This window comes from Rhinoraja longicauda, chromosome 29, assembly GCF_053455715.1.
Source record: "Rhinoraja longicauda isolate Sanriku21f chromosome 29, sRhiLon1.1, whole genome shotgun sequence".
NCBI lineage: Eukaryota > Metazoa > Chordata > Chondrichthyes > Rajiformes > Arhynchobatidae > Rhinoraja > Rhinoraja longicauda.
In genome coordinates, this window is record NC_135981.1 from 2497710 (window position 1) to 2519810 (window position 22101).

The following is a 22101-nucleotide window of genomic DNA, read 5'->3' on the forward strand; positions in this document are numbered from 1 at the left end:
TCGAGATGTGTGTGGGGGGGGGGGAGCACGTGGTAAAACAGGGGGCTGAGAGAGGGGTGTGTGTGTGTGTGAGTGTGTAAGTGTGTGAGTGTAAGTGTGTGTGAAATTGACGCGATACTTACACGTGAGGGGCCGGCCGCGTAAAACCACGTGGATCTCGCTGGCAAATATTTGAGTCATTTTTTAAGGTTGATTTTATTTGGAGGCGGCGCTTCCACCAACGTCCTGTGACATTTCAGGCGGACTCCACGGGCTTGGGGAGGGTGGGAGGGAGGGGAGGGGAGGAGGGGAGGGTGGGTGGGGGGTGGGGGTGGTGAGTGGAGGGGAGACGAGAGATTACCACAGCCCGCCATACCATTCCACAAGTCCGGAGTTCCGGCTAACACTTTTTTTTTCCGGTCTTTTATTTCCCCCCCTCCCCTCCCCTCCGCAACAAACCGAGATCTTTTTGACATCGTTAATTTGCATTATTATTATTGGTGGTTTCCTTTCGGCGGAGGGGTCGTTATTGAAGGTGCTGTTTTGCGAAGGAAAAAAAATTGTTTTAACGCCTCCCTTTTAAACAAAAACACTGAAGAAGGGGGGGGGGGAAATCAGAATGAACAAGCTTTACATCGGGAACCTAAGCGAAAGTGTCACCGTGCCGGAGTTAGAAAGTATCTTCAAGGAATGGAAGATTCCTTTCACTGGCCAATTCTTGCTCAAAACCGGCTATGCCTTCGTAGATTGTCCGGACGAGAACTGGGCTATGAAAGCGATCGACACCTTATCCGGTAAGCGATTTCAACCAATATCGATCGTGGAAGGAAGAGTTGAATGTCTACTTGAGATTGCTGAGCTCTCGGTCGCCCGAAATGGCCGAGCTCTGAGCGCTGCGTTCAGACGAAGGGAGGCTCCAATACAGTTGCAATGGCTTGTAGCTTTCTGACAAACTCGTTCATGGTGCTGCCGCCTCCAAAGCGCGTGATAATGATTTTGTATGGATATGTAATTAATATAAAGATCCACACTCAATGTCTTACCCCCCCCCCTCCTCCCCCTCCTTCTCTATTCGCGAGGGGAGAGGTGGTGACGCTTTGCATTTCTAGAAGGCTGCAGGTTCTTAGTGAATCCCACTCAACACACGCGGCGTTTGGAGCATCAAAGACGCGATCAATTTCCCAATCGGCACTTTTGGGTGGAGATGGCGGTTGAGCGGGGTGGTGGTGGGGAGAGGGGGGGGGGGGAGATGGAGGGGGGGGGGGAGATGGAGGGGGGGGAGATGGAGGGAGGGTCGGGTCCCAGCCCGTGTGGCGGGCCGTGCCCGCCTTTGCGTTCTGCTTGCCGTCTCTTGGGAAGAATGGCCGGATTTGGGACTTCCCCTCCGCTGACGGTGCGCCATCGTTTGCAGGCTCCGCTATTATATACACCACGTCCGCAGTTTCAAAGCCCCCCCCCCCCCATGTATCTTGGTCCCGTTCAAGCCGTTGGACAGTGGATGGGAACTATCAACCAAGGCTGCTCCATTCGCCTCAACACGCGGCCTGGAACCGCCACCTTCCCCCCTCCTCCTCCTCCTCCCCCCCTCCTCCTTCCTCCTTCCCCCCTCCTCCTCCTCCTCTCCACCTCCCGGTATGAATCTTGAAATCCAACACTGGGCCAACGATGGGCGACTGAGTGAACAGAGGCAGGACGCCCATGCCAGTTGTGAACATGCTAACGCGTCGCACGTGTGCACATTTCCACACATCAACCATTCAAACCATTTTACAAAAAAAAACATGCAACGACCACATATGACACATGTTTACATCCGTGTGAGATGTGTGATTGCGATCATCGCGACTGTGGAGTCGTTCAGTAAACTTCCCGGGAGCTGCCCTTCCTCAATCCCGTGTCTAAAAAATGAAACGCAATGATTTGGAAAACATCCTCCGCTCGCACACAATCTTAATAAACACAATGGGACAAAACCAAAACAACAACGCTCCACTCTCCCCCATTTCTCCCCACCGTTTAACCCCCCCCCCCCCACACACACACACACACACACACCAGCACACACAGTGTGGGTGCAGGGTTGAAGGCGAGGGTACATAATTTCATTGAATTAAATATAATAAAACAGATAATTTACTTACAGGTAAAGTAGAACTTCACGGGAAACACATTGAGGTGGAGCATTCGGTGCCAAAGAGACAGAGGTAGCGTCTATTTGTTTACTTTAGCCGGAGATGTTTTGAAGAGTTGTACGTACTGATTTGGTGATTTGTTTATGATAGTTGACTGCTAATGCGTGTGTGTCTGTGTGTGTGTGTGTGTGTGTGCGCATCAGCTTGCGTTTTATTCTATTTTAAACTCCCCAGAAGACTTTCAAAGTCGTGGAGGTTATTTCAACGCATGTTCGCGGACGCTTCACCGCAGAGTGATTTATATTTTAAATTAATTGTTTCCTCAATATGCCATATTGTAACAATGATCATTTGGGATAAAGGCGAGTGGTGGAACCGTGAGGGGAAACAGAGCTGGTCCTGAGGAAATATTTCTGGTGTTTTTTTGTGCGTGTGTTTTTTTGTTGTTGTTGGGTTTAAAGTTCTCTGTCTGGTTTCAATGCTTCCCCCCCCCCCCCCCCCAAAAAAAGTTCATGAGTTGATCGTGGGGGGAAAGGGCGGGTACGTGACCCTTCTACGTGCAAAGCGCCCGAACACAACACGCTCTAAACATTAAAACGCTGCCTGGGTTTCAACCCCCATTTGACGCAAATCCAGATTACGGGAACGCTGTGGCGCTAAACGGTGGTGGAAATGAGTTGGGAGAACTCTTTAAAACACCATCAGCGTTCACAGCCCCCTCTGCCCATCATGGAACAAGCCATGGAATAAACATTCCTCTCCGCAATAGTACTTCGCGAATGCGTTGCCATTTCCTCCCCCCACCCCACCTTGCTTTGTGTGAAGTCGTTTTAACGAACTCATTAGAGCTCTCCCCCCCCCCCCCCCCCCCTTTGCACCGTCCTTTCAAAGAGCGATGTCCTCGATATCATGAACGAAGTTTCATTTAACTCTCAGCCAGAAACAATGTGCATTCTAAACTTTTAACTTCCTAAAGCGTCACTTTGGAGTTTTGGCCGAGTTGATGATAGAGGTGTTACAATTAATGCTTGCTCTCACCTTAAACTATGCAGTGTGTGTCTGTCATTTAAAAAAAATAGCATTTATCGATAATCTAGTAAACTAGATCTTGCCTGTGGTAAAGTGTCGAAAAATGTCGACCTGGAAATGCCAATAAAAAACAAGTTCAAACGCTAGTTTCAGAACAATACTCTTTAAAAAATATCAATTCAGTTCATGTGATTATCTATTGCATTTGTTGGAGTGGAGAAAGCAAGTCACTGATCTCCACGATTAGCTTGGTGTTTTAACTAGATTGATTTGTGTTTTGTAACTAATATCAATTGCAAAGCACAAAGCTTTCACGTCTCTAAACCTTAAAACGTATCCTTGTTTATTTGCGAGGCATTTACAATAAAGTTTTAACTAGAATTTGAAAGTTTTGAAAACTAGCTTAAAATACTCGGCGCAGCAAAGTGAAAATTAATTGCCATATTCACAGAGATGAATGAAAAACGTGTGATCATCAATTTAAACGTAATTCGCCATCTTTCTTGTGGATGGCTGTCCTTAGCGATCAGTCTCAGAATAATAAATAAACACTAAGTCAATAAGGCAAACCACAAACAGAATGTTTTTATTTTTGATGACTAAGTTATAGATAAAAACAGTATTTCTTGCTTTCCAGTTCTTTGGCACTCTTTTTTGTTTACGACATTTTAGTATGTTTCCATATATCAAATGAAACCGTTTTGCGTTTAAAATCTCGATACACCACTTCTGTTCTTCATTTTTTTTAAAACAGCATTTAGAAAATTTGAACAGATATTTTACTCTGAAATCACAAAGATCTAAAATTCTGCCAGTGCAGGAAAGTTACTCGTGGGGTTGGAATTGTGTTTTAATTCAGCAATATTTTGAAAACACCGAGAAGTTGGAAATAGATCCATCTTGGTCGATGTAAAAGTTGAAATAAAAATGATATCCTCCTAGGCTCTGTGATCATTCATCCAACTATTTTCTTTACTGATGCAGAACGTTGGTCAAATCCTCATTATACAACATGTAAGAAAGTTTAGTAAATTTATGTTTGTCCATGTCTTTTAAAAAAAGCTAATGTCATCTTGTAGCTCATAAAAATGTTTTTGAAAGGAAGCTCAGCATTGTCTATCACCGTTACTCTATTTCTCTATCTGATCAATAGCTTTATGTTATCAAATATAGCTGAAATTGTTTTCTAACCTAACGAGAGCCAAATTTTGGCATTAATCAAGCTGAAGTTATGTTTTAGATACTTAACAATCTCATTTTTGATTGGAAATTAGACAGAATGATTTAATTTGGCCGCAGTGAACTATTTGTACATAATGTGACTTAAAAACACTTTTAGGTTGAGTTGAATTTACGACAGTTTCGTTAAGTAAATGAGATGTGTAACAATGCCATTATTTTACAACAGGGCAAATAAAATGTTCAATGGATTAAAAATGTTAAAACAATGATTAGCTATCTTTGACATATCTAGCACCTTCAAATAGATAAATATCAACGACTTAATTCTGATAGTAATATAAATCAAATCTCCTTTACCGTTCAAATATAATTCAAATACTGGTCACAAAATGCTTGAATAATTGGTCATTTTTGAAAGGACATGTCAAGGTCATGAAGCTTAAAATGCTGGGAATTTTAAATATAGACTGAATTATCAGAAGTAACCATAAGACCGTTTAGCTTCTGTAAAGAGAATTAAAGTTCAAGATGAAGCCGTTGTCCAAAATGCAACATCACACACTTCACAAAATTCCGGAAATATCCAGGAATTCCAGCAGCTCTGGCAAGGGATGTGATGAGTTAATGTCGAGGGTTGTGTGAAACATTAATCTGCTCACCACCCCCCACCCCCGCCCCCCCCAATCCCGTTCACCCCATGATCTGTGTTTCTCTTTAATCTAACATGCCCATTTACCGGAAGCTAGCTTTTCCTGAAAAAATGAATAATAGAAATGAGTAAAATATGGAATTGAGACATGAGGAATTAAAAACTTCAAGTAATTTTTTAAATAAATGCTCGATGGATTCAACCTGAAAACATGTTTGCTAAAATTATTTTAAAAGCTTTTTAGTTGACAATATAGCTGGTAGAAATCTAGCTAAATTTGGTCTAAGTGGCAAAAATAGGCTGGTATCCTTGATGAGGGAGAAATAACAGAAATATCTTAAGTAATGCGCAGTTGATACAGATAGTAGATCCTCAAATGCTTGTCATTGTTGGAATGCTTAAAGCAAATTGTTACGAAGGAATTTTTGTTCTAGTTTTGAAAGGCAGCCTTTGAAGGAACATGTCCGGGAAATGGTATCAAGAGAGGAAATTATTTTATGGATTTTGTAGATGAAAATATAAGAAATTGGTCCTTCCATTTTATGGTGGAGGTTGTTGTTGTTTCTGACTGTATGGTTGATGTGGCATTTTGAATTATGATTAAGACAACTGAATAAAAATAGTTTTTTAAGGTTTCAAGATGATTAGCCGACAATTAGCACAAAGAGAAAGAGAAATTAACATTACGCAGATTTTCAAACCACGATCATTCTGCAAAGATGTCGTTTTAAAAAAAGAAACACATCTTAATTCATTAAAAAGTAGATCAGAAAGGTTCCAGATTCCACTCGTGGTCTATGCTGAGTTAGCTGATCTCAGACAGGGTATTGGCGAGGGGGGGAGGGGTGGATTGTGCTGGGGGGAGGGGTTGCCTGCACAAATGGCCTCAATTTCTGCCTTCATGAAAAGAAAAAAAAAATGATTAGGATTCTCACTTACAACTGGTAACCAGGATCTCTAGCTGGAAGGATGAGTGTTTGGATAGTTTCTAAAAGAGGGTGGAATTTAGCTGTAGAGTTCCCCTGGGGTGAATTTACTGCCAACGATTGCATGGGTTAAATGATTTTTATTTGGAGGGGGGAGAAGGAGGGGGGAGGAGGAGAGGAAGAGACCTCACTAAACCCGGTATCAATGGATAATTGAACTAGGAATGAGAACCTTATGGGAATGTTGGGGAGGGGAAGCATTGATGTAAATCACCAATCTCAAAAATAACAATGTGCTTTTTTAAATCATCTAATCCATCACTTTGTAACGTTGGGGCTGTGTATGTCCACAGACTATTAAAAGTAATCAGAGAGAAAAAAAAATCTGTCACACTTTTAGGAATTCTTGCGGAAACCTTCTTTTTCAAGTCATTTTATGGTATTAGGATATTTTGTGCATTCCATGCACAGTGGGAAGAGTTGCTTGTCACTAGGAAGCAAGTTTAACAAGCTGTAGTAGTTTCTGACTTTATGAATGGAGTGTGTCTTCCATAGGTATTTTGAGCAATGAGATGCAAACTTGTTCTATTTTTGTTTGGCAAGGAGGTGGGAATGATTATTTGACTGATTTTGGTGAGATATGCCACCATTCAGACGAGAAGGGAATTAAGCAAGACCTACAATCTGAAGCAAAATCTGCTAACTTGCGGCACAAAATGGTGGCAAGAAGCCTCTTCCCTTTTCTGCATAGGTCATTATTGAGCAAAGCATGACCTTTGACCCAGACTGGAAGCACATACCCTACTCTGCTAAATGGATTCCAGAGCTGTGCAGCAGAAATCTCCTCTCTCTTTCACTCAAAACCTGCAGAAAATTAATAACGTTACGCATCCCTGAAAGAGTGAAATATAATGAATCTGGAGATCTTTGCAGTTTTCCTCTTTTTTGTTCTCTACGTGTGTGTCTTTTACCACCCTGCCTCCCCCGCCCGCCATCCACATTGTAATTTGGAGTTTCTCTCCAAATGCAACCCCCTCACCCTCAAGCCTTTTAAGTTGAATAAGTAGAGCATTCCTAATCTATATGCTCATGGTGCAAGCGGGGTCAAGAGGTGGTGTCAGAGGAATGTCATCAAGTCTAATTGAGGCGGTGAATCATTCAGGTGGGGGTTCTGGGGAGGGGGGAAAAGCTGGTGGCTTTGGTTAAATTCTCCAGGCTGCACAATTGCCACGAGAAAGATGCAAGTTTTGTTTTGTCCTTATGAGAGCCAAAAAAACATTAGCAGAGGTCAGTGTGCTGACTGTTCGGAATGAATACCCTTTGAACTGTTGTAAAAGGAGGTGAGGGGATAGGGGGTTGGGCAGCGGAAGACATTTTGTCAAGTCATTTGAGTGTTCTGCTACTTTGGTGGGGGGTTGGGCGAAGCAGAGGAAGGAGAGAAAGCAGGAGAGGTTTTTATACCAATGTTGAAAATGCATTGATAATTGAAGAGGGCCAGGTAGCTAGCTTGCTGAGGGAACGTAGGCTTACTACAGACCCAGTTCGGTTTTGACACAATTCCTCTCTTTTCAGGGCAATTCCAGCCTAAATTCGGCAAAATTAATGGCAGGGTTTATTTAGAAAACCAGTCACAACAAGTGCAAGGTAACCCGAGTTTACATAGAACTTGCTGGGGGCTCTTTTGAAACATCGCAGAGCTAATTGGGGAGAGAAAATGTGAAGATAATCAGTGCAGATAGAGAGTGGAGGTGAGCTGAATGGTTTGTTCATCTTGTGGCTTCATGATCCTCACAGAGGTTTGGGTGTTTACCAATGGGATGGACATTCCTTGCCGCTCACTAAACTCTTCAAATACATGCCTGTGTTTGTTCCTGGGCTGAATTAGTTCTAGTTAAAGGGATTGGTTTCAGTCAGCCAGCAATCCCTTTAAGACTTGAGATCACAAGAACACTGTAGAGGTGGATGTATGGCTCTGAACTTTTTTTTTGCAACACTGAAAAGAATATGCAGGGGAGAAAGTCTGATTGTCCCAATACAACACTTAAATTAATATATAAAAAAGACACAAAGTGCTGGAGAAACTCAGCGGGTCAGGCAGCATCTTTAGAGAACAGGGATATGTAAGATTTTAGTTTGGGACCCTTCTTCAGACACAGTTAAGTTAATATAATAGATTGAGTTCAGTTCACTAATCACTGTGTAACAAAGGCAATTTACTTTTAAATGAATACATGGGATCCTACATATTATTTGAGGAGTCATGTTCTGAAATACTGTCCATTTTACCACCCAGGTTGGCATTTTCTTGACTTAAAAGCCGATGCAGTGTATTTAAAGCTAAAATTTGAATGACATTTTAAAGCAATTAATTACTACCAATGCACTGCATAAACCCAACCAACATTCAAACTGGTAGAAGTTACAGTAGTACCACAAGTTGATCTCGTCTAGTCCAGTCTCAGAAATGTCCCTGATCCCAGTATTATTTCACCCCAGTACCAACCTGCTCGGTGGAGTCAAGCAAGTCACTATCCATATTCGAAAATGTACAAATTCTCATGTTCCAGTGAGGTGCTTTTGTTACAGTTTAATTAGATATAGACACAGCTTAAAACATCCATTGTCCATCAACATGTTATACTGATGTTCTGGTGACATTACTGAAGCATTTAAAAAAAACAATGTTCCTAATAGGTAAAATAATAAAATTATTTTTTTTTAAAAATTCAATGCATTCAAATCACAAGTCATTGGCTCTTCATTGAAACATTCTTGGGACTGTACAAATGTTCTTAATGTAGGTGTTTAAAAAAAATCTAATGTACACAAGAATATTGTGTATCAATAAAGAAAATCCCATAGATAGAATAATCTAGGATGGCTACTTACTTTGTTCATGTTAAAGTTGCTAGACTTGATTTTCTAAATCAGGTCTCAGAAACCCAACTGCAGAAAGAACTGTTTTATTGTATTGTATAGAATAGGTTGGATACCACTTAGTTTGTTCATTTTAAAGCTGTTGGATTTTATTTTCTAAATCAGATCTCAGAAACCCAACTACACAGAGAATTGATTTATTTTATGGTCAAAAATGAGTTGTATTCTACATGTTTTGTTCATTTTAAAGCTGTTAGATTTTATTTTCTGTCAGATCTCAGTAACCTAACTATAGAAAGATTTGTTTTATTTTATTGTATAGAATGAGTTGGATATTCCTAGTTTCTGTGGCTGGAAATATACGCATTTCAACTGTACAATCCTCTCTTTTTCTCCTGTTTCATTTATTAAAATGCCTTCATTATCCTCAGAGTCCCTCATGAATACTCACAAAGAGCAGACAAATGCTACAATATATCTATAGGTTCCCCCAGTCATCTGCTGGATCCCGATTTGAATCAAGCTTGGTTTTATTGGCTTAAAAAATATTTGGATTACAAAGAATGTTACTCAAGTTAGAGTCTTAACACAGTTTTTCAGTGGGGATGAAGTGTAATTAGAAAGACCATTAGATACCAGCAAACTGTGGAGAATTGCTTCCTGAAGCTGAGATTCTGGATATTGGTGGGAAGGAGGGAGCTTTGCTCTTTCTTCTGATGAAAAAAAATAAGTTAGTAGCCGTATCCTGTGAAGAGGCATTGTGGTGATGTATTGTCGTTTGTATTGAACTCATGCAGTACCTGACCCAGATTGATGGTAACAAACAGGGGAAAGAAGAGGCAAATGTTCCATTCTTAAGCACCACCACAGCATCTTGATTATACTCTTACCCACAGTGAAATGACAACACATTGGAATGATTTTAAGGAAATATTCCAAATTGAGGATTGGATTTGTTATAGAGCACAAGGGTAAAATTATAATCTAAAAGATAATAATTGTACCATTCTACTCTACAACAAATCTATAACATCAAAAAAATCATAATTTTAGACAAGCATACATCCATCAATTTATAATGGGTGTGACAGCCGTGATGTTCATGTCTTGGTTTTCATCTTGATTGTTTCAAATTTGAAATGCATGTACATGTGAGTTTGTTGAGTCTCTGATACAGAGTGTCTTGTGGTACTGTTGCCCAGTAATTTAGCAGTCGAGTTGTCTAGTATTATGTCCAGGGTCAACTTGCTCTCATGAGTGTTGGGTTTGTCATATGAAGCGGGCTTTATTTTGCAAAAAAATTGCTGCTGTTAAAAAATAGTTAACAATGCAGTCATCTTGTTGTTTGATCTTATTTCAAGTCAAGTCAAGTCAAGTTTATTTGTCACATACACATAAATGTGCAGTGAAATGAAAGATGAAATAGTATTGCAGATTTTGTAATAATGGTTCTGCATATTTGAACAATACAGATATTTTGCATTTAACAGCATTAAAACATTATGCCTGACAATGTTACAACTTTCTAAAAAAAACAGTATGGCAGACTTTAACTAAAATGTTGCTTATTCTACAAGTTATTTCTAAATCTGCAATTACACTGTTTCTGATAATACTCCAATAGGTTATCTAGTGTTGTAATTTGTCTCAAATAGTTTCATAATTTATATTCAACAGTGTAACAACTTTTAATCAATTGTATTAATGTTTGTGTTATTGTCTGCTGCTTAAACTTGTTAATTATTAATCATTAGTGTTGCAAAATTGGAACTCTCAGTTTTGTCATATTGTAACTAACAGGGTTACAAAGTTGTTGCTTTATTATATAAAGTTTTATCACATTGTGTCAAACAAGATTATTACATTCTATCTAATTATGCTACTTTACCAAGACAATGTATTACAATTTTACATTATTCATTGTTTAAAATGTGCAAGTATCTATAAGTTGCATTATCAAATGTAACAATCTTGTGATATTGTTAGTTGTATACTTGCATTCCTAGTAAGTGAATCTAACATAGTTGATATATTCTCTCTGACAATGTTACTACATTGTATATAATTGTATTGCAATTGTTACAAAGTTGTAATTCTATAATTCTATAACATAATCATGCAACTGTTTTGTTTCAAAAATGTTTTTTATCGTGTAATCTGGCTTTGTTTTCCTATTTTGTATCAATTACTGTTGGAATATTGCATCAAAAAGATGTATTGTATCTAACAATGTTGCCATTTAATAGTGTTGCCATTTTGTAAGCAACAGTGTTGTGAATGTTATACATGAAAGTGTTGCTTTATGATCTCTAACAGTATTCTATCTTCGAATGATCACAATATATTGTTGGAACAACGTTGCTCTACTTTATATTACAAGGTTGCTATGTTACAATTTGTGCAGTTGCTCATTCTATCTAACAGCGTTGTAACATAGTATCGAATACAGTCACATGATAAATAACACTTGCCTTATATTTATCATTGTTGCTAGTTTGCATCTAAGGACACGTCTTTATTGATTTGATGAATTTTATTGTAACATGCATATTTTCCAAATTGCAGTTCAGTTATACAAAATTATAGTTTTGCAATGTTGTCAACAATGAAAGTTATGGCATCATATATAATATTAATACATTCAACAGTGTGAAATTGTGTCTAGTAGATTTGCTATTCTTTCTTTGCTATATTCACTTCAAAGTCTTGTCACATTATATTTTTGAACATGTTGAAGTTATGTATGTCATCATTGCTATCTTTAATCCAACACTTGAAATATTAATGCTAACAATTACTAAAAAATTTAAAACAGATGCGTGGAAATATGAAATCATGTTATTTCTGACAATCTAAAACCTAAAACATTTGAGCTGTTTCTCTTTCCATAGATGCTGCCTGACCTGCTGAGTATTTATAGCATTTTTTGTTTGTATTTCATTGTACCTGATAATATTACTCAATTGTATTAATCCTTGTTTCAATAGTTGATTTAATAGTGTTGCAATATTGTGCATGCTATTGTTACTAAAGCTACATGAAATAGGTTCCCGATATAGCCAAATGTGGTTGCCCAACAATCTTGCTTTAATTTTCTTGTAAGATATATACACACATATATCTTACAAGGAAATTAACGCAAGATTGTTATGTATATATATATACATACTATGTTTTATATGATCAAAGTACAATAGTTTCAAGTTTGAAATATAATTGTTAAATTGATGCAGTTTTCTACCCAAAGATGTTGCAATATTTCATCAATGTTGCTTTTTATCCCTGAGCATTGCTATTTGTTTTTATCACTTAATATATTGTATCAAAATTATTTATCATAACTAACAATGTTATAAAGTAGCAAATAATGTTGCTATATTTTATCTAATGATGGGACTTTTATAATGATTTCACTAAATTGTATTTAATAATTCTGCACTGTTATTTTGTAGCTGTTGCTTTATTATCTGTGTTGAAACTGTGTTAGCAGTTTACTAACATATTTAGATATGTAGTTGTCTGGCAAAGTTGTACTTTGATGTTAACAGTATTGGTAGTTTGTATGTGTAGGAAGGAACTGCAGATGCTGGTTTACACTGAAGATACATACAAAAAGCTGGAGTAACTTCTGAAGAAGGACTCAACTCAAAACATCACCTATTCCTTTTCTCCAGAGATGCTGTCTGACCCGCTGAGCTTTTTGTGTCTATCTTTGATACTCCAGCTTTTTGTGTCTTTTTGATATTTTGTAGATATTTTGATTGAGTTGATGTAAAAACTTTCTACCTATTGTATCTCTGCTGCCATTTTGCCTCTGACTTTGCTGCAATACTTTCTCCAGCAGTGTTACTGCAATGGACTGGAATTTGCACAAAAGCGTGGTATATTACTGCAGTTAGTTTATCTTCCCCATACAGTAGGCGGTTAATTTTTTACATAGCAAACCTGCTGAAATCTTGGGTCGTTGGTGTTGTAAGCTTTGGGGCCCGTATGAATGGGGACAAGCAACTTAGCATTTCCTCAACAAATCATGTTGAATGATTGTGAAATTAACAAAGTAGGAGTGGGAAAGGAAGCAACAGTTGGCAGGGAAGAATCCAATGCACAATGGAGGCAGAGAAAAGGCAAGAAACATTTGATGAAGTGTGAGAGTGGGGAAAAAAGTTGACATAATTAAACACTGAAGATTCGTTAAAATCTCCAAAAATTAGTGATGGTGAGGTGGTGTGTCATTTTACTCGTGTTTGTTAGTTTTTAGCACTGGAGGGGCTAACTAGCATTGTTAACACTTATTAAGTTAATAAAATGGTGATTAGTTTGAAATTGATGTGTAACAATTTGTGGTGGGTTTTAATTGAAAAGTTACTGTGCAAAGACCGCAACTTTATTCCATTAAATTCACGAGTAAAGCAGGCTACACAATGGAAGGTCATGAAGTGTGTGGTGGGCCTGTGTCATTTAGAAAGCTTCACCTGGATACCTGTGGGTGCCTGGCCTCCAGTCATGGTGGCTGCAGCTTTTACACACACAATACAACAAGAATCATTATCTCATGCCTTTTCCAATGTGATGTGTGAGACAAAAGGTCATGGAAATACTACACAGCTTTATTAGTGGTCACTTTAGTTTAGATTAGTTGAGTCTGAAGAACTGTCTGATTCACCTCTACCCCATTGAGGACATTGGACTTTGTCTCTGGAACTGATGCGCTGCAATGCTAAGAACTATATTCTGCACTCTGTGTCTTCCCCTTTGCTCTATCTATTGTACTTGAGTATGACTTGATTGTATTTATGTAGAGTATATCTTATCTCTTTGGACAGCATGAAAAACAAAGGTTTTCCACTGAACTTCAGTACACGTGTCAATAATAAACATAACCCTATATCACAACATTTTCTTCATTCACTAACTGTATAATGTATGAATTATTTGATAGTAGCTCATCAGTTCCTTAGACAGATTGGATGGTAAAATTTAGTGTTTTAAGATTGTTAATTTAAAAAGTACAATTATTCTATTGATAATATTTTATTTCATCTAGATTGCAATGTTTATTGCACTGTGATTTGTTCATCTGACAACATTTAATGTTGCATCTAACAATATTGTTCTGGGTTGCCTCACCCATGCTTGTAATGCACTGTGGAATGTTACTGCTTTGTTCCCTACAGCGAGGTTGCATTGTACCTTGGAGGGTTCCTATATTCCTTCTGGAGGCCATCCCCGGTTGAATGTGGTGACATTACACACAGTACCATCTGGGGAGCCTGCTTGCACTGTATGTAGTGTTTATATGTTGAGTTTGCAACATTGGTTTTTAAGGGCAAATTTGGTGGTTCGAGAATCAAGATGTAGAATTTGGCCATTGTTCATAAGTGATAGGAGCAGAATTAGGGCACAAAAGCTTTTCACTGTACCTCGGTACACGTGACAATACACTGAACTCAAACTCAACTCCTCTTTAAGATAACCCTTAAAAATAACTTCTATAATCAGACTTTCGATCATATGGTTAATTTCCTAATGTGTTCTGATGTAATATTTTGTTTCCATAAAGCTTTCTCCTCACCTCTACCACCTTGCAGTTATCTACATTGGCTTATTTGCCAGCTAAGCACACATGCAGCACTTATTGTAACATGCACCTGCATTTCTTTTGCAATCTTCTTCTGTAACTAAATCTCCCATCATTTACAAATTCTGAAGTTATAAGTTCATAAGTCATAGGAGCAGAAATAAGCACTTCAGTCCATCGAGTCTACACCACCATTCATTCACGGCTGATCTACCTTTCCCTCCTTACCCTATTCTCCTGCCTTCTCCCCATAACTCCTGACACCCGTACTAATCAAGAATCAGTCAATCTCTGCACTAAGACCATGCCATGATTGTTATTCTTTGACATTCTGAGTCCAGGTCTTGGTAAATAGTGCAAGACTTTGACGCCAGCCCTGACCTTATACGATTCCTCTTTCCACCATTTACCTATCGGAATTTCCCCTCCTTCCCTTTAGAAACATAGAAAATAGGTGCAAAAGGAGGCCATTCAGTCCTTCGAGCCAGCACCGCCATTCATTGTGATCATGGCTGATCGTCCACAATCAATAACCCGTGCCTGCCTTCTCCCCATATCCCTTGATTCCACTAGCCCTTAGAGCTCTATCTAACTCTCTCTTAAATCCATCCAGTGATTTGGCCTCCACTGCCCTCTGTGGCAGAGAATTCCACAAATTCACAACTCTCTGGGTGAAAAAGTTCCTTTATTTCACTGGCTTGCAATTAACTTCCACCTCTTGTTCTGTCACTCTTGCCCTGAACCAAGAGTTCAGTTTCAAACATCTCATCGAATGTCACATTCCCCTTTTTGTGACCGATATTTAATAAATGTTATCACATGTACAATAATTTTTGTTTCAATCATACTTTGAGTGTCATTGTGTAAGAAAATAACTGCAGATGCAGGTACAAATCGAAGGTATTTATTTCACAAAATGCTGGAGTAACTCAGCAGGTCAGGCAGCATCTCAGGAGAGAAGGAATGGGTGACGTTTTGGGTCGAGACCCTACTTCAGACTGAAGAAGGGTCTCGACCCGAAACGTCACCTATTCCTTCTCTCCTGAGATGCTGCCTGACCTGCTGAGTTACTCCAGCATTTTGTGAAATAAATACCTTTGAGTGTCATTGTCATTATCCTTTTGCACTGATGTTCAGGAATTGGTGGAGGTTTGCATGGGCTGAGGTACTCTGACAATGTACATTTATACGCTCAGGTGTATGTGCCTCTGCAATCTTCTTTACCTTTTGCGAATGAAATACATTTGCATCAGATTTTTATCCTACATTTGATTAGTTTATCTATTAAATAATTTCCTTCAACTTCCACTCCTTTACCATTCTTTCTCAGATGCCCTTTGCTTATGTTTTCTATTTTCAAGTTCACCAATGTCATTCGCCCTGGAAAATACAGAGGCAAGGATTATATTTGACACAGAGTGCTGCGGTAACTCAGCTGGTCAGGCAGCATCTGTGGAGAACATGGATAGGTGACATTTCACTGAGTGCTGGAGTAACTCAACGGGTCAGGCAGCATCTGTGGAGAACATGGATAGGTGACGTTTCACAGAGTGCTGGAGTAACTCAGCGGGTCAGCCAGCATCTCTGGAGAACATGGATAGGTGATGTTTCATAGAGTGCTGGAGTAACTCAACGGGTCAGGCAGCATCTGTGGAGAACATGGATAGGTGACGTTTCACAGAGTGCTGGAGTAACTCAGCGGGTCAGGCAGCATCTGTGGAGAACATGGATAGGTGACGTTTCACAGAGTGCTGGAGGAACTCAGCGGGTCAGGCAGCATCTCTGGAGAACATGGATAGGTGACGTTTCACAGAGTGCTGGAGTAACTCAGAGGGTCAGGCAGCATCTGTGGAGAACATGGATAGGTGACGTTTCAGGTTGGGGCCGTCTTCAGACCCATTTTGCACTCTCTGAAGACGGGTCTCGACCTGAAACGTCACCTATCCACGTTCTCCAGAGATGCTGTCTGACCCGCTGAGTTACTCCAGAGCTCTGTGAAACGTCACCTATCCATGTTCTCCACAGATGCTGCCTGACCCACTGAGTTACTCCAGCACTTTGTGTCTTTTTTTGTGTAAACCAGCAACTGCAGTTCCGCGTGTCTACAAGGACAATACTTATGTGTGCTTTTGTTATTATCTGAGCATTTATTGTGTTTATTACACAGCAGCAATTTACCTCTGTTGATTTTGTTACTATACTTTTGATACAGTTTTTAGTTTCTCTTCCTAAGATGTTTAAGTGATTCTCTTTAAAAAAAAAAAAATCTCTATACAACCTGCACACTCTATTTTTAGATTTCAGTTGAGCCTTTTTTAAAATTCCTTTATCATGTACAATTATTGGCTGGTTTATCTAACATTCTAGTGGAAGATATTTTTTTCAATTCAGATGAGTCCAGTAGCGTTTCAAATATTTCTCACTGCTCAGTCTGCAGCCCATCAGTCTGTAAAAGGGTCCCAATGCAAAATACTGTCTCCCTATTCCCTCCACAGATGTTAGTTAGTTACTTTAGTTTGTTGTCACATGGACTGAGGTACATTGAAAAGCTTTTTTGTTGCATGCTATCCAATCAGCGGAAAGACTGCATCTGATTATAATCAAGCAATCTACAGTATACAGATAAAGGGAATAACGTTTAGTGCAAGAAAAGTCCCGTAAAGCAGTAGGGGGTTGAGTGGAGTATTAATGCTGTCACAGACTGGTTGGCTGAATGGCCTGTTTCTCTGCTATAACTCTGGTGCAGCCAGGTTTCAGTGGAAAGACTATACATGATTACAATCAAGCCATCCATAGTATAAAGATACAGAATAAAGGTAATAATGTTTAGTGCAAGATAATGTCCAGTTAAGTTCTATTAAAGACACTACGGAGGTCTCCAGTGAGGTAGATGGTAGCTCTGGACTGTAGTTGGTGATAGGATGGTTCAGTTGCTCGATAACAGCTGGGAAGAGACTGTCCAACTCATGATGCTGCCTGACCCACTGAGTTCCTCCAGCACTTTGTACTTCTGCTCCAGAGCCCAGCATCTGCATCCCTTGCGTCTCCATTTCTCACCACTGTTCTATTTCTTTGTCCATATATTTTCCAGATTTTCAGTCTGAAGAAGGGTCTCGACCCGAAACGTCACCCATTCCTTCTCTCCCGAGATGCTGCCTGACCTGCTGAGTTACTCCAGCATTTTGTGAATAAATACCTTTGATTTGTACCAGCATCTGCAGTTATTTTCTTATATTTTCTAGGGTATTTGCTCTCTCCAATTCCCCTCAAGATCTGGTTTAATAAGCATTAATAATACAATGCATTATATTGAAATTTGTTATAAAATATCCTTCTCAGTATCCACTGAGATTATTTTGCATTCGGAGACGTTATGGCTGAGAAGTTTCCTTCCACTGATCTTGTTACCATATCTAGAGATTCAAGATTCAAGATTCAAGATAATTGCCACATGTACTAAATAAGGTACAGTGAAATTTGAGTTACCAATCTACTATATCTTGTTACCATAACTACCATTGCTCTCCCTTATATTTGATATTGGATGTACCACGCCTTCCATCTCTGGTACATATTTGTTATCAGGCAACTGACCCATCCTACCAACAACTAGATTGCAGCCCTGAACTACTACCTATCTCACTGGAGACCCTCGGACTATCTTTGATCGGACTTACTGGCTTTATCTTGCACTACACTTTATTCATGTTATTCCCTTTATCCTGTATCTGTTCACTGTGGATGACTCGATTACAATCATATATTGTCTTTCCGCTAACTGATTAGCCCACAAAAAAAGCTTTTCACTGTACCTCGGTACACATGACAATAAACTAAACTGAATGGAGTTGTTCTTCCTTATATTTGATATTGGATGTATAGCAACTTCCATTGCCAGTACATCCTATCAATAACACGAGAGCAGTCCTGAACTACCACCCACCTCATCAGGAGACCCTGATTAGACTTTACTGGCTTTTTCTTGCACTAAACATTATTCACGTTATTCCCTTTATCGAGTATCTGTACACTGTGGATGGCTCGATTGTAATCATGTATTGTCTTTCCATTGAATGGTTAGCACGCAACAAAAGCTTTTCGCTGTACCTCGGTACACGTGACAATAAACACAACTGAAACTCAGATTTCAGTTAAGATAGACACAAAATGCTGGAGTAACTCAGCGGGACAGGCAGCATCTCTGAAGAAGGGTCTCGACCAGAAACGTCACCCATTCCTTCTCTCCAGAGATGCTGCCTGTCCCACTGAATTACTCCAGCATTTTGTGTCTATCTTCGGTGTAAACCAACTTCTGCAGTTCCTTCCTGCACATTGCAGTTAATTTACGTGGTGGTTAAAAATCCCTCTGTTTATTTTTTGTGCCATTTACTCACTTCATAGGCTGACATTCACTTCACTCTCCCTGCCTTTTCACCCACAGGCTGCCTGTTATACACTCCATTACTCTGTGACGAATCCCATTTCTTTTCTTAATCAGTAGTTTGCTGTTAGCAATGCCCCTGTTTGCTGCCTGTTTGTTATGACTCATTAACACGGCTATTCCACCCATTATCTTTACTAATTACACCATGACCCGATATATTTAGTTACCAATTCTTCATGTAAATGTGTTTCATCCATTCCTTCCACACACTGCTACTTCCTCTTGGCTATTGTTTCCATCTCCAATGTTTTAATTGGGATGCGTGTGCATCATGCAAGACTTAACATATTTTAATGGCTTTTTTATTGTGTCTTTAACAAGCCTCATACCTGTATTTTAGTTGTAAATGTTTCCTGCCTCTTCATACTGCTCTTGATGCTTAGTCTACATTGATCTTTCTTCTATTTCTAACGTCTTTATTCTCTATTTGTGCTCCTACACTGTATCACAACGCTATATAACTTATATCCACCCCATATCCACCTCTGACTTCACATTTCACTTTCTTCTGTCCCTATCTGACTCCATTTTGTTTTCATTTTACCTCTAGCCTTTGCCACAAACTCTGCTCGTCTATCAATTCCACCCCCATGACCAGTAGGAGGGTCTAGGACCAGAGGGCACAGCCTCAGAATTAAAGGACCTTCCTTTAGGAAGGAAAGGAGGAGGAATTTCTTTAGTCAGAGGGTGGTGAATCTGTGCAATTCATTGCCACAGAAGGCTTTGGAGGTCGTCAATGGATATGTTTAAGGCAGAGATAGATAGATGCTTGATGATCTATCAAGATGCATAGATAGATGCTTGATGAACTGCAGAAGTTGGTTTACACCAAATACAGATCACAATGAATGACGGTGCTGGCTCGAAAGGCCAAATGGCCTCTGCCTGCATCTATTTTCTATGTTTTTATGTTTCTATAACTGTTTAGTGTGGGTGTGGGGGTTATGGGGAGAAGGCAGGAGAATGGGGTTGAGAGGGAACGATAGATCAGCTCTGATTGAATGGCGGAGTAGACTTGATGGGCCGAATGGCCTAATTATTCCTATCACTAATGAACGTACAAACATGTAACCACCTTTCCCTTGCCAGACTATCCCACCCCACCTCTTTTCCAGCTTTCTTCCCTCTACTATAATTAGTCTGAAGCAGGATCCCAGCCCAAAATGTCATCCATCACAGATTCTGCCAGATCTGCTCAGTTCGTCCAGCACTTTGCATTCATCTGCAGTTCCTGTGTCTTCATCACTTAATGCCATTGAATTACATGTAGCAGGGTTTCAGTGCTTTATATATCAGTGCATTTATATTGCATTGTTACTATATATTTTTGTGTAGGAAAGCACTGCAGATGCTGGTTTAAATCGAAGGTAGAAACAAAATGCTGGAGTAACTCAGCGGGTCAGGCAGCATCTCTGGAGCGAAGGAATGGGTGACATTTCAGGTCGAGACCTTTCTTCAGATTTTCAGATTGCTATTTTTGTACTCAGCTGCACCATTTATGCATTGAGCAAAATACAAAGTGCTGGAGGAACTCAGTGGACCAGGCAGCATCTGGAGGGGATGGACAGATGCCATTTCAGGATGGGACTTTTCCCCAGTCTGAAGAAGGGTCCTGCCCCAAAACATTACCAGCCCAATCCCTCCACAAATGCTGCCTGCCCTGCTGACTTCTTCTAGCACTTTGTGTTTTGCTCATGTTTCCAGCATCTGCAGTTCCTTGTGTCTTGATTTGCGTTTTGCTTTGTTGCATTTAAAGAGTTAGATCATTGTATCGAACTAAGTAGCAGTTTTGGTATCAGGTATTTGGAGTGTTACTGTATCTTGCAGTATTAATATATTGCACCCAATGTTATTTAAAGTGTATATCCACTGCATTGTTACTTTGTTTCATTAGAGTCTGTTATATTTAATCCAGTCACGATGTTCTACATGTCTGTTTGGTTTAGTTAAGTTTAGAGATGCAGCGTGGAAACAGGCCCTTCGGCCCACCGAGTCCGTGCCGACCAGCGATCCCCGCACACTAACACTACCCAACGCACACTCGGGACAATTTTACATTTACACCAAGCCAATTAACCTACAAACCTGCACGCCTTTGGAGTGTAGGAGGAAACCGAAGATCCACGCAGGACACGGGGAGAACGTACAAACTCCGTACAGACAGCGCCCGTGGCCAGGATCGAACCTGAGTCTCTGGCGCTGTAAGGCAGTAGCTCTCCCGCTACACCACTGTGCCCAAATAGAATATGTAATATATCATTTTTAATCGCTTTGTTATTTTATATCTGGCAATGCTGTTTTCAGAAGGCCCAGTGAACAACAATGTCATTATGTTTTATGGTGTTGTATGCTAATGTTGGAACCTTGAGGCAAATACTCTTCATTTAGACTCATCAGTAAGACATAATAATAAAATTAAAGATTTTACCTCCATTCATCTGTCTAACAATATTTTACAGTCTACATTGGGCATTGTTGTAAACATGTTGATTTACGGTATTCCCTGATCTCCGGGATGTTGTTTAAAATCTATCTTTTGGTGACCTGCTCGAATTATACATTAACGGTCTGGGATCAGATTTGGTTGAGAATATTTTAAGTTAAGTACTGTGTCAGATTAATGTTGCCATTTAATACAGTTGCAACTGACTGTATTATTTCTAGGTGTGCTAAATTATATTGAGAGGGTATCTGAAGGAACTCATACATTGTAGGGAGCAGTGTTACTGTTTTCTACCATCTCGATTCTAATATAATACGTAGCAATGTTGATAAGTTTTATCTAACAAAACTTGGTGCTGTGTGTTGGACTATTGCTGCATCTGTATCTAGCAGAGCGACTGTATCAATCAAGCTGTGTTACCCTGCTGGACATGACAGACCTGTTAAGCTATATGTAGGGAGATTGCAGTGGTTAATCTGGTATTGTCATGTTATATGTAACAGTGTTGGGGTGTAGCCCAAGGCAGCAGCATTGCAGGGCTGATAAACGGGCTCTTTTTGGATAACAGGGGACTCAAGGGTTTTCGAGAACAATGGAGTTGATCGCGTGTCACGATTAACCTTGATCTTATTGAATGGGAGAAACACTCAAGGGTCTATAAAGAGGCACGCTCACTCCAGTTTCTTATCTTGTACCTATGTTGCGTGTAGTAGATGTGTTATATGTAGTGATAGGTAACATGGTGGTGCAGCAGTAGAGTCCCTGCCTTACAACGCCAGAGACCCAGGTTCGATCCTGACTACGGGAGCTGTCTGTACATTCTCCCTGTGACTGTGTGGGTTTTCTCTGGGTGCTCCGGTTT

At 39.7% G+C, this 22101-nt stretch overlaps 1 long non-coding RNA gene across 1 annotated transcript; it reads left to right on the forward strand.

Annotated features, from left to right (window-relative positions):
* The first annotated feature begins 335 nt into the window (after positions 1–335).
* On the forward strand, positions 336–21122 carry LOC144607760 (uncharacterized). Its single transcript, XR_013549138.1, has 3 exons — positions 336–773; positions 2123–2183; positions 20743–21122. It is a non-coding gene; the product is annotated as an uncharacterized LOC144607760 (long non-coding RNA).
* Positions 21123–22101: the final 979 nt, after the last annotated feature.